Source organism: Cynara cardunculus (assembly GCF_001531365.2).
Source record: "Cynara cardunculus var. scolymus isolate 2C chromosome LG 1, CcrdV1, whole genome shotgun sequence".
Lineage (NCBI taxonomy): Eukaryota > Viridiplantae > Streptophyta > Magnoliopsida > Asterales > Asteraceae > Cynara > Cynara cardunculus.
Genome location: NC_037528.1, coordinates 17,312,088 through 17,323,384, shown reverse-complemented (window position 1 = coordinate 17,323,384; position 11,297 = coordinate 17,312,088). Strand labels below are relative to the sequence as shown.

The 11,297-nt window shown below is 32.0% G+C and overlaps 1 long non-coding RNA gene across 1 annotated transcript; it reads right to left on the bottom strand.

Moving 5' to 3' along the window:
• Window positions 1-3,883: 3,883 nt before the first annotated feature.
• On the bottom strand, window positions 3,884-10,298 carry LOC112524862. Its single transcript, XR_003070415.1, has 3 exons — window positions 10,001-10,298; window positions 4,405-4,512; window positions 3,884-4,137 (listed from the first exon to the last, which is right to left on the bottom strand). It is a non-coding gene; the product is annotated as an uncharacterized LOC112524862 (long non-coding RNA).
• Between the last annotated feature and the right edge of the window lie 999 nt (window positions 10,299-11,297).

Sequence of the window (11,297 nt, the reverse complement as noted above, 5' to 3'; positions counted from 1 at the left end):
ATAATAATTAATTATTTTGTTCGAACTTGATAATTATCCTAATTATATTTTAGATTTTAAAACGAGATGTTTATCCTCTATTTGATTATGTTTATCCACAGTTGGTTACACGAATTCAAACATAAAGCTTTAATAAGTTGTCCTTATGCATAAATTTTTTTCTTATAAAGATAATAATTAATTATTTTGTTAGGACTTGATAATTATCCTGATTATATTTTAGATTTTAAAATGAGATGTTTATCCTCTATTTGATTATATTTATCCGTAGTTAGTTACAGGAATTCAAACATGAAGCTTTAATAAGTTGTACTTATGCATAATTTACTTGTAATCTTGAATTTCAAGTAATATGCATCAATATACAGTACTTCATGCATAAAAAATGATTTTTAATTTTTTTTGTCAAATGCTTTATAATATATTATAGATAAAAAATGGTGATGAAGTTTGAAATCTGAATCAATAAGACCGTTTGTTTTTATAAACTGATAAATGTTTGAATTTGCTTGAATTGTCTATTTTACCCATTAGAAAATTATAATGTTGCATTTATATATAAATTTATACAATTTCACGTATTTATTCATCATTATTACGAAATTTACATCTAAATCTAAATTATAGCATTCTTTAAACAAAAATATATCATTAACAGTATTTAACACATTTAAATCCTAGTAAACTACACCAACTGAGAGTGGTGAGAATTGAGTTGATAAGGATCAATTGAGAGAAATGATTGATTAAGATTAAGCAACTGAGTTATTATTGGTTCACTTAAAGTCAGATTCTTTCACTTACTACACAAGACTTAAACTTTGACTTATTATTGTTTCAAGAAAAATTCATCAGACAATACAAAATTATGACATTCGAGCTCAACGCTTCTAGTTCATCAATCTTACCGTTCAACAATAGTCACACTTGATTTGGGACCTCATAAATTCAAATTACTCTACAAGTCAAGTTGAACACAAACTTGTGGAGCAAGAAACGATGGATGTATATGGCGGACTTTGATGAGGGGTGGTCGATCATTGACTTTTTATCTGATGAAGTTGTCTAAAATGCTTTTGTGCTATAATATTAGAATAGACATCGTCTTTTTCACTAATATGTGTCTTCTGGTATCATGATGAGAAGACGATCGTTTAAATATGATCCCTAAATGTTTTTACAGTCATGTGTTATTTACCGTCAAATTTGTCATATCTTTGATCTATTTATGTATATATTTAAAACAAAAGTTAAGATTATAATATATATATACACACACATATATATGGGTTAGGTTCACGTAAGACCAATGATTTTTCGTGAGACCCGTAAAACCAATTCTCAACCCTTGGATTAGATCTACAATCTGAACATTCATAATCACAAAATTGCCACGAGACTTCTTAATAATCACAAAATTGCTACTGTACAACTTTAAACCATTAGCTTATAAAGTTGATCAATAAATATAAATTGGTCTTACGGGTGTCACGAAAAACTTTTGATTTCACGTGAACCCAACCCTATTGACAAATTAACATCATAAGAAATAAAGTGAACTACATTTTTGGTCCCACATTAATACTTTTTGTTTTGTTTTCATTCTTCCAATTCATAAAGTACATTCTTGGTCCAAAAATCATGTTTTTATCCTAAATGAGTCCCTTATACTAACACTATTATATTTGAGTCCTTTAAGTGTATCATCTGCCTTAAAAGTGCTCATGAGTTGGGTTGATCGGATTGAAGACATTTGAACAATCCAACCCAATGCTTGCAGTTTAAAAAATCTTAACCCAACCCAGCTCAACCCGTATGGGTTGGTCGGGTCGATACTTTGATACATTAAAATATTATTCTAACCTTGAATATGCTATTTCTCTACTCCTAATTTGTTTTTCATCAACCATATGATACAATTTATCCATATTTCTTACGTATATCACATTCAGTTAATTTTCTCAATTTACATATATATGTTCACAATTACTGAACATATATACAAATGAATTATAAAGAGATGTGAATAGATTGAAAATATGCGTATATGAAAATCATATATGATAGTGTAATTGTCTAATGTATATATTAATAGAAATTCAACAATCATATTAAATCCAAGAAATAAAAGAATATCAAGTTCATTGGATTGGGTTGGGTTGGGTTCAAATAATAATAACTCAATATCAACCTATTACCTACGGTTTGACAAATTTACAACTCGATTAGACATCGGGTTGGATTTTTCAGGAGAAACTCATTTAAACCACAAAACATGAAGAATTTTTGGACTAAGAATGTAATTTTCGAATTAGAGGGATGAAAACCAAAAGACAAGCATTCACGAGGGACCAAAAATATAATTCACTCTGAAAAATATATGTTCAAATCCTTTTAACTTGAATGACGTATGACATAAGCAATTGTTTATTTGCTTGTTAATGAGGAAATTTAAAACAAAAGTTATTTAGATTATAATTAATATTTTAAAAGTTTTTATTTAATAAAAAATTAGAACGGAAACGTGGAATTGAATCGCACCACTCATTTTCAACCCCCTTCTCAAGAAAAAACGCCACAACAGTTGATAACAAAGAAAATTCTGAAATAATAACAATACAATAATCAGATTCATAAAACCCTGGAAACACCAACTTCTCAAAACCTACCACAAATTTCCAAAAATGATAATCGCTACATCCCACAACACAAATTTCCAAGAATTCCTTCAACTTCGTCAGTTAATGTTTCGACAGTGATACGTGCTAAGTAGCGTCTGTGAGTGAGTGAGAGTTAAGACCGGGTATTTGACGATCAGGTGAAGGGAAATCAAATAAATAACCGAAATGCATTAAACCGAGTGAAAATGGGTCATGGGGTAGGACAGACCAAAATAAATAACCCAAATGCATATATTTTTAGTTGGTCACTAACACTAGACCACTATTTTTTTGGTTACCAATCCAACTCACTACAATTCTACAACAAACGAATACCACTCCATGACCACTATTTTTTGGTTACTAACATATTCAATTTAGTGAAGCGACTACTCATTAATCCTTTTAATGTAATGACTACTTTTTGTGACCAAACACAAAACCATAAAAGAAATTCCTTCAACCACTTATTGACCAAATTTATTTTTTCACTAAAATTCATATTCGTGATCAAAAATTAATGATAACCTTTGTCATCATCACTAACGTCACAGTTAATGACCAACATATTAGTCATCAAAATTTTGGTCGATGACTAAACTTTTTCTTGTAGTGTTCGGACATTATCAGCAAATTGTAATCCGTCTATGCCTAGGATAAAAGAATATATTAGTATAATGTCACAAACTGATAGCTCCGAGATGCACAAATTTAGACCTTCACCAGTAGAGAACATAAAAGACAAGAAATGACCCAACAAAGCCTACAAATAATAAAATGCAGCCTTGTTAGCCAATCTGTGTTTTTTTTATCTAGACAAGAATTTCTAGGAGCATATAATTTGTGAAGTTCTCATCCGTCATATAAACATCTAAGAACTCACAGCATCTATAGAACAAAAAACTTTTCATGTCGGGGAACTAGAACAACAATATATGATCATTGCAACACGCAAAAGAGGAAGCAAACTTGAAACCAACCAAACAGTTAATCTACAACATAAGAGTTAAACACACCGAAGACATGGAATTGGCTAGAAGCAAAACTTTTGAACTTAAAACCCAAAACCTGGATAAGGGTTGTCCCTCTCCCTTACAGGGTAAGACTTCTAATCCTTGCTATCGCTCGTACATGTAAGATTCTCAATTCTCGTCATGTTCATTCTATAACGTAAAAGTGACTAATAAGCACTTACCTGGTAAACGTTAGTAAACGACCCCTTGATCTTACAAAATCATAAAACACAACACATGAAATTGGCTACAAGCAAAACTTGAAGTTGAAACCCAAAACCTCCAAGAGTAAAAAATTGCAAGGAAAACCGTCTACATCAAGCAAAACTTAATTCCAACTAATAACCATACACTAACTGGATTCAAAATAAGTCACACCTCATAACATGTCAAGTCAACAATCCACTCATCTTCATAACGAGGCTCGACAAAATCTTCATACCAATACCAAAATCCAGGAAAAGCTGAAAAAACATGACACAGATATTACCGGTTTATTTTCTACTAAAATTCATGCCCATTCGAGAACGAAAAGTAGGTTTAGAATTCCAAGAACAATCTTTGTTATCACAAACAAACTCCACAAGGACACTCATTCAGTTATTCTTGAATGATGGGCTGCACAGACAAAAGATGAAAGGGAGTACACAACTATCTTTATAGGTAATTTATGGCAGGCAACAAAGATACAAAGACATAGATAATACACATAATATAGGTAATTTAGTTACCTTTGATTTATGTTTGTTATTTTAAGACGATACTCCTACGGACAATCACCGTAATGACACCGCCCACTTATACTCCTACGTGAATTTCCTGTAATCACATTCAATTCCCTAAAAACACAACCATTAACACATGTATGTTCCACATTGGAATTCATCAGATTCGAATCAGAGAGGGCCAAAAGGATGAGTAAAGTAAATAAAATAATTACAGATACACACAAGGCTGACAAGAACCCCTATCAGACATTAGTATTTAGTAGCATACCATCTAATTGTATGTAGATAAGCATACATAGCAAAATGGCACACTCACCACTGTCAACAATACCATGAGAAGAAAACTAATAACATATACTAATCGAATTCAGAAAGCAACAATCTAATCAACTACATTCTACAAATCGATAGTGCTCTTTTAAAAAAAAAAACAGCAGTTGATAACAATGAGAAAGAGAAAATAAATACAACAAAGAAAAATCTGAGAGAACTTTCTTGCAGGTGATGGGATTGCCTAGGTAAAAACGAAGATAATACTGAGAAATAACATTAAAAAAAGAATGCAAACATATATGAAAACCCTAGCCAAGAATCATTGGCAAACCCTCTACATCACTCAAAACAAATCTACATACACAATATTTCGAGTAAATAACTAACAGCCATTTATCACCACCTAGTCATGCATATGAGCATATTGACACAACACTTTGCCAAAACAGACATTATCACACTCAAAAAATGAAAATAAAATAATAACAATACAATAATCAGATTCATAAAACCCTGGAAACAACAGCTTCTCAACACGCATGCTTGCAACAAAATAAATCATATAAAACCTACCACAAATTTCCAAAAATGATAATCGCTACATGCCACAACAGAAATTTCGATGAATTCCATCAAGTTCGTCAGTTTCTGTTTCGACGGGGGTACGTGCTGAGCGGTGTTCTCTGTGTGTGTGTGTGTGTGTGTGTTTGTCAGAGAGAGTTAAGATTGGGTATTTGACTATCGGGGGAAGGGAAACCAAATAAATAACCCAAATGCATTAAACTGGATGGGGATGGGGATGGGTCATGGGGTAGGTCGGACCAAAATAAATAACCCAAATGCATATATTTTTAGTTGGTCACTAACACTTCCAATTTAGTGACCACTATTTTTTTGGTTACTAATCCAACTCACTAAAATTATACAACAAACGAATGCCACTTAATGACCACTATTTTTTTGTTACTAACATATTCTATTTAGGGAAGTGACTACTCATTAATCCTTTCAATGTAATGATTACTACTTTTTGTGACCAAACACAAAACCATAAAAGAAATTCCTTCGACCACTTACTGACCAAATTTATTTTGTCACTAAAATTCATGTTAGTGATCAAAAATTAATAATAACCTTTGTCATCATCACTAACGTCACAGTTAATGACCAACATATAAGTAGTCATCAAAATTTTGGTCGATGACTAAGCTTTTTCTTGTAGTGTTCGGACATTATCAGCAAATTATAATCCGTCTATGCCTAGGATAAAAGAATCTATTAGTATAATGGCACAAACTGATAACTCTGAGATGCACAAATTTAGACCTTCAATAGTAGAGAAAACATAAAAGACAAGAAATGACCCAACAAAGCCTACAAATAATAAAATGGAGCCTTGTTAGCCAATCTGTGTTTTTTTATCTAGACAAGGTACAAGAGTTAAGGACTTTGGAGCAAGGTACAAGAGTTGAAACATCACATTTTAGACATGGAATTCACATGAAGCAAGACTTGAAGTTGAAACCCAAAACCTCAAGAGCCACAAACGCAAGGAAAACCATCTATAACCGGAACCAAAGTAGACGGAGAAAACCTCAAGGTCAAAGCAGGTTTACCGGATTCAGTTGGAACCTTTGTAGAAGACATCCGCGTCAGCGAGAAAGTGGAGGCTTGAGAGAGTAAAAGCGAAATCAAAGGTCGGTGCACATTTATCCCAAAAAGACTCGTTACGTAAAAGAGACAAAATCCAATAACCATGAAAATGAAAATCAACAAGAATGCAAAAGGTTAAGAAAACAAATAACTTATTACGTAAATAATTAAAAATCAAAGTGATAGAGATAGTAAAGAATGAAAAGCTTCGAAAACYATGCATAAAATAATAGTTAAAACACCACATAGAAGCATGAAATTGGCTAGAAGTCAAAACCTCAAGGCCAAGCACGTATACCGGAATCCATTGGAACCTTTGCAGAGGACATCCGAGTCAGCAGAGGACATCCGAGTCAGCAGAGGAAGTCAAGGCTTGGTGAATGCATTATCCCAAATAGACAAAATAAAAACACCATGGAAATGAAGATCAACAAGAATGCAAAAAATCAAATAAGTCATCAAGTAAAAAATCAAAACCAAAGTAGTTAAGGAAGTATAGCACAAAAGCTTTTCAAATTACGCATAAAAAATTACGCATAAAAAATTACGCATAAACTCGACAAACTACAAAGAAACATGGATAAATTAAAAAAAGCACAAAATCTAAATCAACACAAAATTAGTAGGACACAATGTAGACTCTCTTGTGAAGGCAAATCACACCAAAATACATGAAACTGACCAACCACWATCGCAACAAAACAAGAGTTAAAACACCAGACAGAAGACATGGCATTGGTTAGAAWCAGAACTTGAAGTTGAAACCCATAACCTCAAAGAAAAAACCATCTACAACTGCAACCAAATTCWTTTGGAAAAACCTCAAGTTCAAGGTAGATTTAYCGATATCGGTTGGATATCATTACTCGAAAGAGACACAATCAAAGTAATAATAGGTGARTGCATTTATTCAAAAAGAATATCGTTACTTAAAAGGGACAAAGTCAAATAACCATGGAAATGRAAGTCAACAAACATGCAAAAGGCCAAGAAAACAAATAACTCTCTACATAAAAGATCAAAGTAATAAAGGAAGTGARGAATAAAAAGCTTAGTAAACTATGCATAAAAATCCCRTAGTATATTTGAAAAACACAAAATGTAAATGAACACAACGTGTGTTGTAAAATTCAAATTTCAAAGATATCKGTCACACTAGATGAAAATAATGCAGCCACAATACATGAAACCAACCAAACAATCAATCCATGAAGGAGATGGAATTCGCAAGAAGGAAAACTTGATATAGAAATGCAAAACCTTCAAGAGCCACACACAAGAAAAACCATCTAACAGTGGAACCAAAGTCTGCCGGAAAAACGTCATGGTCAAGACCAGAATCCCTTGGAACCTTTGTAGAGGAAAACCAAGTAAACGGAGAAAGTGAAGGCTTGCTAGAGTAAGAACGGAATCAAAGGAGAGTGCATTTATCCAAATAAAAATCTCGGTACTTACAAGAGACAAAATCAAATAACAATGGATATGAAGATCAACTAGAATGCATAAGATCACGAAAACGAATAACCCATACGTAAAACATGGCAAAGTGTGTACTACAATTCAAACTTCGCAAATTATTGTTATACTAGAAGAAAACAGTCCAACCTCCCTCGTGAAGGCAAATCAGACCAAAATGCATGAAACCGACTAAAACCTTAATCTACAAAATAAGAGTTAAAACATCATACGGAAGACATGGAATTAGAAAGAAGCAGAACTTGATGCTGAAACGCAGAACCTCCAAGGGCCGCAAATGTAAGGAAAACGATTTACAACAGTAACCAAATTCTTTGGAAAAAACCTCAAGGTCAAGGCAGGAATCAGTTAGAACCTTTTTAGAGGACACCTGAGTCAACGGAGGAAATAGCAGCTTGCCAAGAGCAAAAATAGTAAAAATCAAATAATGAAGGAAGTAAAGAATAAAAGGCTTTGTAATTGAACTCTTCATAAAAATCCAATAATAAAGTGCAAAAAGAGCATATTAAAAGAACACAAAATGTAAATCAACACAATGTTTGTAGTAAATCCAGTCTTTAAAAGGCTTTTAAACTAGATGAAATAAATCCAGTCTTCAAAAGGCTTGCCATAGTAAAAACGGAACCAAGGTGAATGCATTATTCCAAAAATGATATCGTTACTTCAAACAGACAAAATAAAAACACCATGTAAATGAAGATCAACAACAATGCAAAAAATCAAATAACTCATCAAGTAAAAAATCAAAACCAAAGTAGTTAAGGAAGTATAGTTAAGCAAAACTTTTGAACTTAAAACCCAAAACCCGGGTAAGGGTTGTCACTCTCACTTACAGGATAAGACTTCTAGYCCTTGTYATYGCTCGTACAGGTAAGATTCTCAATTCTTGTCATGTTCATTCTATAACGTAAAAGTGACTAATAAGCACTTACCTGGTAAGCGTTAGTAAACGRCCCCTTAATCTACAAAATCATAAAACACAACACATGGAATTGGCTACAAGCAAAACTTGAAGTTGAAACCCAAARCCTCCAAGAGTAAAAAATGCAAGGAAAACCATCTACATCAAGAACCAAAGTGTGCACAAAAAACCTCRAGGTCAAGGCAGGTTTACCGTTATCCTTGCGAGGACAACCAACTAAGCGAAGCAAGTGGAGGCTTGCGAGAGTAAAAACGGCATCAAAGGTGAGTGCATTAATCCCAAAAAGATTCTAGTTATCTAAAAGAGTTAAATCAAATAACCATGGAAATAATAATTAACAGGAATTCCAGAGGTCAAGAAAACAAATCAAAGTAATAGAAAAATAAATAACATAATGCTCGACAAACTACAAAGAAACATGGATAAATTAAAAAAAAGCACAAAATCTAAATCAACACAAAAAAAGCACATTATAGCAACATGCAATTTATTTTAGAAAACTATAATCTTGTTGTTAGAAGTTACCATGGTAACACCCTCACCAGTATTTGATGCTAGGAATTGAAGCTCCTGTTGACCATTTAGTAACTGAAAATTAAACCAGACGGAAGACATAGAATCGGCTAGAATCAAAACTTCAAGTTGAAATCCAAAACCTCTAAGAGCCACAACCGCAGATCTACAACTGCAACCAAATTCTTGGGCAAAAACCTCAAGTTCAAGATCGGTTTAAGGAAATCAGTTGGATATCGTTACTTAAAAGAGAGAAAATCAAAGTAATAAAAGGTGAGTGTATTTATCCCAAAAGAATATCGTTACTAAAAGGGACAAAATTAAATAACCATGAAAACCAAGGTCAAGAAAACAAATCACACCCTACGTAAAAGAGCAAAAATCAAATAACCATGGAATTAAAATGAAAATCAACAAGAATGTACAAGATCAAGAAAACAAAATCAGAGATACATCCACATCTAGTGTTGCTTTTCATTTGAGATATATTATTAACTCATCGCAGATAACGTTATCATTCAATAAAACAGAGAATTTTTCATGTCATAGAACTAGAACAACATCATTAGAGATTTTTTTAGTCGCTGAACCATTTTAGTTTTAACGAAACTGGTCCCCACAAAACTAGTAAAACCTAGTATTATTTTGTGCCTCTTCATAATCCACTTGAAAAATCCAAGAAAAAAACTATTATGCTTATTTTACTTGCAAGATAACAAATGAAAAGAAGAAGAAACTTAAATTTAGGATACTGTCATATACCTGGAGTCCCAGTTACGCCTTGCTCGGCTTCGAAGGAGTTTTGTCTTGTCGGTTCGTAGTCTTTCCGTTTTAACTTGCACACAATGTTGACGTTGTGTTAAGAAAGTGAACAGGTATTTGAATATACATGATGATTCTTGTGAAGATCATCAGGCTTTTTCAAAAACCCTAACTGGGGTTGCTTGAAATCGACATTAGAATCTGCTTCAGACAATTGTTTCGAGTTTCTAGAGATTCTTGATCATCATTCTCTCTTGTTCTGCTTGAAACCAACTGCATTGGGGTTTTGCCGGAGTGGAGGGAGCATCGGAGGGAAAAGGGTTGGGGTGGGGGTATTACATCGGAGATTTTGTTTGGGGGTGGGGTGCCGATTGGAGTTGCATGTTATAATATTTATATGTTATATTATATATATTAAGAAAAAATCTATAAATTTCAAATAATAAATCCCCAATTTCTGTGAAATCGATTAAACTTTTTTTTTAACAAGCAATTTTTGAATATGTTTAAGAATTTTTTTTATTATTATTATTTTCCTTTTCAAAAAAATATGTTTAAAAAAATCCGACGGATCGTAATTTTCTAATAAAAAGTTAATATTCCATCAGAAATCTATCGGAATTTATTTTAAAAAATATATGTTTTATAAGAAAAAATAAAATATTTTTTTTAATAAATTCCGATGGAATATAATTTTTTATTATAAAAATTATTATTAATCGGAAAATTTGAACTTCTTTTAAATATATATTTTTGGAAGAAAAAATATACAAATAAAACTTCTTTGAACATTACCGATAGATTTCAGATGGAATTTACATTTAGCAACGGGGTTTTTTTTTCCAACGAGTTGTTTTTCATACGGAGTTCCGACGCATTTTGCCGTGGGAAAAATCACATTTTTTAGTAGTGATCAATCAAATGAGTATAATTGAACTGTTAATATAAATTGTGTCTAGATACGTTCAAATGAGTCTAAATGAACTACTAATGTAAATTGTGTCTAGATACGTGTTTAGACGGAAAAACAAGAAAACCGTTTCACCAGAAGATGACATGTGTCACCCAAGTTACTTATTTATTTTAATTAAAATAAAATATATTTTATCAGTGATTTTTCAAACTAAGGAAATAAAAAAATTTAAAAAAAATTATTATTAAATTTATTTTAATTAAAAATAAAATATATCATGTATGTGATTTTTTAAATTAAAAAAAAGATTTAAAAATATTACTGTTGAAATTTATTTTAATTAAAAATAATATATTTTTATTTTTAATTAAAATATATTTCATC